The sequence below is a fragment of the Salvelinus sp. IW2-2015 genome, linkage group LG26 (genome assembly GCF_002910315.2).
Source record: "Salvelinus sp. IW2-2015 linkage group LG26, ASM291031v2, whole genome shotgun sequence".
In the NCBI taxonomy this organism is placed as follows: domain Eukaryota; kingdom Metazoa; phylum Chordata; class Actinopteri; order Salmoniformes; family Salmonidae; genus Salvelinus; species Salvelinus sp. IW2-2015.
In genome coordinates this window covers 33,111,906-33,118,496 of record NC_036866.1, presented here as the reverse complement: position 1 = coordinate 33,118,496, position 6,591 = coordinate 33,111,906, and the positions used below count along the sequence as shown (strand labels likewise).

The window sequence follows — 6,591 nt, the reverse complement described above, 5'->3', positions numbered from 1 at the left end:
ACTGGCAAGGTAATAGAGGGTCGTATCTACTGTCCGAAAGGCACTCAATGTACGTAACTGACGTGAGGTTAATCCAGTCAATCGCGCATAGCAATGTTTACATTTTTATGTTGGCAGGGTTCACACACTAGCTGAATTTGCAGAGCTAGGCGCAAACTAAAGCAACATTAACTAGCAAGCTAGCTAGTACCTATCCATTAATGTGGCTCGTCAAAGATGGAATCTTTGCTATCGTCAGTTTATTCCAAGATCAGCATGCAGCTGTAGTGCTTCAAAGTCCCTGTGATAAGGTTAGCGATAAACTGAAGTCCAAACTGAACAGAATTACACTCTCTTATACCATTGTCTTAAATATATTTAATGGTCTCGTTGCAAAAGCTAAGTTGTCGCTAGTGAACTTTTTAAAATTTATTTTATTTCACCTTTTTTTTAATTTATTTTTTTAAGATATAGCAAACACCACAAACGGAATTGGTGCTCGCTAGCTTACAAATTCAGCTATTGTTGGAAGCCAGCCAATATGAAACAAACTATATAAAATAGAAAAGGTTGTAGCATATGTTGTGTAAATGTGTGTGTGTGCAGCTAGACCGGCCAGCCAGCCAGCCAGGTAGAAAAATGGCAGAAAAAAGTAAAAAGACGGACATCAGAGTATTTTTCAGTACACCAAAGCGCAAAGTAAGAACTCTAGTAGCCTAATATCTCAAAAACGAGTTGATAAAATGTTCATAAGAAAGAAGTGAAATGCTAATGAAATGTTTCACAATGATGTCATTAGGCAGAGCAGCAACAGATGGCACACAGACAGCAGAACTGAGACAGATAGGCAGGGACAGACTGCAGAGACAGGGAGTCTCAGGTAAGTTTGTTGAGCTTGTTTGGCAACATTATGAAAGGTTCTCAATTTTTTTTACTTTTAAAATAGGGACATAATTGGAAAATGCCATGATACCCCCGCTCTCAACTTAAACTGATGACTAAACTAAGATTTGTTTATGGCAATGGTATTGCTGTTGTGATTAATTGTGTAGTTTTGGTACGGTAGTTAGGAGTACGGCAAACACCTTATTTCTTTTCTAGGAGACAGACTGAGTCAGTGAAGGTGGTGAAAGGGAAAGAGCCAGGGAGAGAGACTTCAGAGAACAATGTCACACCACGGCAGGACAGGTGTCACCCTTGTTGCCAGCAGCACCAGTATAGGGGACAGTGGCACAGCATTGTCCAGTTACCTCAGTGATGGCACAAAACCATATCAGCCACCCCACAATTTTTGAACCGCAAACTCTTGCCAACAGAGTGTTGACGTTTCAGAGGCCCCAAAGCACAGAATGAAATTCTGAACATCATGGCCAATACAATCATTCGAGGCATTGCAGCTGAGATTAGGTCTCTTCCGATTGTACAATTTTCATTAATTGTTGATGGTACTCAAGATGTCTTGTGCTGAACAGGAGAGTGTTCTTTTTGCATTATGTTGACCCTGACCTTGTCCTCACGAAGAGTTTATTGGCTATACAGGGTGTCGGAGACAACAGGCGAGGCATTGCGAAAGTGGAACTGAAGTGTTGTTGAGCTCAATTTGCCCATGTCTGGCTTACGTGGGCAGAGTTACGATGGTGCCTCAAACATGGCAGGAAAATACACAGGTGCACAGGCAATTGTGAGAAGCAGCAGCCATTAGCCCTCTATGTCCATTGTGGAGCACACTGTGTAAATCTGATTACACAGGCTTGCTGCTCAGCCTCCCACTGATCCGGGATTCCTTCTTGGGTCCATCAGTTAGGTGTCCTCTATGGCCAGTCAGGAAAGTTTAAGAGCATGTTTGAAACAATTGCCACATCCAAGAAACACATCTGCCCACCGGAAACCCTATGTCCAACAAGGTGGACTGTGTGCGGAATACTGCTATTAGAGCTGTGCTAGGGCAGTAATGAGCGGGTACTAAGCAGCCTAGAGGAGAGTAGTTTTTAGTACATGACAGTACACTTACAAATTATTTATTTCATGTTATTTTATTTAATATTGCATACTTTGTGCGACATACTTGTCCATAGCTGCTGGTTGAAGAGTTGAGACACTGACTGAAGGATATTTTGTTTGATTTATTTGGGTTTTTCATTGAAGTAGTTATTTTGCTTTTAGAACTGTACTTATTTTAAGCTTTTTGTTCTTGTAAAGATATTGTAGTAGACTCAGGCCAGTGGCACATTTAATGACTATATAAATGTATCAGAAAAAGTACAATTAAAAGGTCAAAAAGAACTGGCAGTGGATCAAACCATTGTGAGGCAAAGGGCGGGGTGGTCGCAATCTTTTGAAACTTAAAAAGGCGCTATTAAGTGTCTATAATCAGCACAACTGCTTTCATTGCGTATTATTAATATTATTGAAATTACATAGTTATGTTTACAGTGATAGATTGGGGGGGACAAATCATATTTTTCCCAGGATGGGGGGGGGTCGTGTCCCCCCCGTCCCCCCTGGGATTTCCGCCTATGCTCCACACTATTCTACGGTATCTTAGTCACTTTTAAATTGTGTTTACATATTGCATCACCCATTTCATATGTATATACTGTATTGTATTCTATATTACACCACTGACTGTTAAATAGCCATCTCCAGCAAATCAGAGGCTGCTGCCTATAGACATAAGATTAGGAATCACTGGCCACTTTAAGGAAATGAAACACTATCTTGCACTACTCATCTCATATGTATAAACTGTACTCCATACTATTCTATGGTATCTTAGTCACTTTAATTGTGTGTAAATATTGCATCACCCATCTCATATGTATATACTGTATTCTATACCACTGCATCTTAGCCCAATGCCACATATGTATATATATTCTTAATCCATTTCTTACTTAGATGTACGTGTATTTTGGGTATATGTTGTAAAACTGTTAGATATTACTTGTTAGATATTACTGCACTGTCGGAGCTAGAAGCACAAGCATTTCACTACACCTGCAATAACATCTGATAAACACGTGTACGTGACCAATACATTTGATTTGGAGAAAAGAAGAGAAAAGGAGAGAACGGGAGAAGAGAATAGAGATGAATGAGAGTTTTAGTTTTAGTTTTACAGGCTTTACTCTGTAACCTACTGTCTGTCTGTGGGATGTGAGCAGGACTCTGTACCATATGGCATCAGACATCCATCTCTGACAAACCGACCCATCTTCAAGGAGTCCTCTGTTCCCAGACCCACCGTTCAGCATGAGTGAGTAATGACAGAAAAAAACGCAGACGTATATTTCCCCATTAAATTGATCTATCGGTTTTAGACTGACGAGTCCGAATCCGCCTAAGCATCTGGAGGGAGTGATGGGAGGGAAAGAGAGAAAGARCAGAGAAGGACAAAGCTTTGGGGAGCTTTTGAGAGAATAAACAGAGAGAGCAGAGGGAGATTAAATATATGCGTGCATAAGGAAAGAGTGAAAGTGGAAGAGAGTGCAGAGTGAGATGACGAGACGGGGAGGATAGGGAGAGAGAGAAAAAGAGAGCGAGAGAAAGACTAAACTCATGACACATCACCAGAGGACAACGCCCGATACCAAGGTTAAAAAAGACAGGCCGATTTAGGTCCTCCAAAATAACATTCAACCCCTGCCAGTCCTTACAAGCCCTGGATCTCTGATTGGATAAGTCTCTGTCTGCCCTGTGCTTTACTGGCAGAGGCATACAGGTGTTTCAGGCTCGAAACTGGGGGCGTCAACTGGGAATACTGGTGTGGTAGTGGGGCCTATACTACAAGGCTGTAGAGAGGGAAAAGACAGAAGAACCCACTTACTATTATTCCATTGTTCCTGTCTACCAGAAGTACCTTCATGAAGTGTTCGTAACAAGCGATGAAGGTATAAACATAAAACTATCCTCTGGGGGAAAGAATGTGTGAGACTGTGTGTGTGACTGTATGTGCGGCGTGCACATGTGCGTCAATCTGTGTGGAGCTTGATTGCTTGGCAGTCTCAAAGCAGAATAAGGCCTATTCAATAGAGCAAATAATGACTTGCATTCAAAGAGCCAATTATGAATAAAAGGTTATTTAAGGCACATTTTTCTAATGGCTTCCTCCCCCTCTCCCTCTCTCTCTACAGCAGAATCCCTTTCACAGCATCCCAACAGCAGTTCCTGCTAGATTAAATCAATAACCAAAGAACTCCAATCAAAGCCAGCTGAGAGCGATAAACTACAGTACTTTGATAAGTAAACAATCAGAGCCAAGGAGACAATTGAGTGGTGATGAGTTTGACAACGAGAGGCATCTCACAAATWAAAAATATCACATCTCATCCTACTACTTTATGACCGCCGTAGGATCTACTACAATAACAGGAGAAAAAACAAGACAGAGCTCAAGACAGAAGCTGCATGGACAGCAACATAAAGAAAGCAGAAGATAAGCCTGAATTCAATTTGAAAACCGCTCTGAAAATCCTCTTTCTGTGTGGGATAGGGTGGAGGGAGGGTTGGTACTGTAGTTCAGAGCCTCCTACGCATGTATTCGATGCAGACAGTGAAGTCTTCTGTGGAGTGACTGAACCAGGGTTTCCGTTAGCCGGTAATAGCCGGCTTTTGGCCTATACATTTGTTTTGAAATGCCGATAAATAAAACTCTTCAATTGTCCGGGAGAAGAAACAATCCCATTGCGAAATAATGCTTTTTAGCCTATTCATGAATGTAAATACTAGTCGATGGAAATACATTTGACTGGTCATGCTTATCGGTCTAAGTTAATTTGCATAATTTATTTGAATTAAATTGTCGCGTGTGTAGGCAACACTATATTCATTTTTCACACGCTTACAGCATACAGATACAAAGCCTTTGAGCGGAAAATCTGTCAGACAGCAACGCGCTACTGCTACAGCAGCATCTCAAACAGCAACGAGCTACTGCTGCAGCAGCATCTCAAACAGCAACGAGCTACTGCTGCAGCAGCATCTCAAACAGCAACGGAGCTACTGCAGCATCTCAAACAGCAACGAGCTACTGCTGCAGCAGCATCTCAAACAGCAACGAGCTACTGCGCAGCATCTCAATTAGCAACGAGCTACTACTGCTGCAGCATCTCAAACAGCAACGAGCTACTGCTGCTGCAGATCTCAAACAGCAACGAGCTACTGCTGCTGCAGCATCTCAAAACGCAACGAGCTGCAGCAGCATCTCAAACAGCAACGAGCTGCAGCAGCATCTCAAACAGCAACGAGCTACTGCTGCAGCAGCAATCTCAAACAGCAACGAGCTACTGCTGGCAGCAGCATCTCAAACAGCAACGAGCTACTGCTGCTGCAGCATCTCAAACAGCAACGAGCTACTGCATCTCAAACAGCAACGGAAAACAGGCTTCATCAGGACGTCACACACTACTTTGTAATGAGCTGGAGGCAGTAGGCTTTGCATTTTGAAAACATATACTTCATTGTTTGAAACCTGAACATTTTAGTACATATGAGGCATGTCTTAGGCCTACCTCGCTTCAAAGTAGCCTATTACATCTCCTCTATTTCAACATTTCKAAYGGATATTTAATGTCACATGAAACAACTAGCATGTCCAGTGCCCTTTTGACAAAAGTGTTTTCCCGCTAATTGCATTATGGAATGAACATTTGCGTGTAGCCTAATGCCTTGTGGGCATTGCTGCACTTATAATGTGGAGAAATAATAGTTTATCAACATTTTAAGCTAAACATTCTGATGTGTTGCATCAGACTCATTGCTTTTTAACGTTTAAAAAAGAATGTAGCCTAGGTCAACTGGTTGTATGAATTTGGGATCTATCTTCCCACAACTGACCCAGAATCTGTTTGGAATAGGCTACTTCTCGACAAGCTGACCAATAGAATAGGTAAACTTTTCTACCATGGGGGATAGTATATTGACATAGGATAGTGATTTTGCTTTTTGTTACTCGTCTTGTTGGCTGAGTCAAAGTAAATGTGGACAGTTATTCTAACATCTACAAAATCAGAATACGGTAAGGACTGTGCATCGTTGCATCCTCTACTTGCATGTTCTGTTAATATGAATTACCATAATCTAAAATGTAATTTCTGTCATTCTGAGCACCGTGGGTGGACGCCCTGATCAGGTTACACACCCAATGCATATGGGTCCTAAAATGCTGCTGGTTAAATGTCCGGGCCACATTTCCCTAACAGAAACCCTGACACACACACGGTATGGTATGCCCAAATGAACTATACTGAACAAAAATATAAATGCATCATGCAACAAATTCAGATTTTACTGAGTTACAGTTCATATAAGGAAATCATTCAATTGAAATAAATGCATTATGCCCTAATCTATGGATTTCACATGACTGGGCAGGAGTTCACCCATGTGACTGAGTTTTTCCCCACAAAAGGGCTTTATTACAGACAGAAATACTCCTCAGTTTCATGAGCTGTCCAGGTGGCTGGTTTCAGACAATCCCGCAGGTGAAAAAGCCAGATGTGGGGGTCCTGGGTTAGCGTGGTGACATGTGCTCCGCCGTTGTGAGGCCGGTTGACAAAAGTGCACATATTAGAGTGGCCTTTTATTGTCCCCAGCACAAGGTGCACCTGTGTA

At 41.9% G+C, this 6,591-nt stretch overlaps 1 protein-coding gene across 5 annotated transcripts in view; it reads right to left on the bottom strand.

Moving 5' to 3' along the window:
- LOC111952767 (furin) overlaps positions 1-6,591 on the bottom strand; it is a 181,738-nt gene that overhangs the window by 143,421 nt on the left and 31,726 nt on the right. The window lies entirely within an intron of this gene.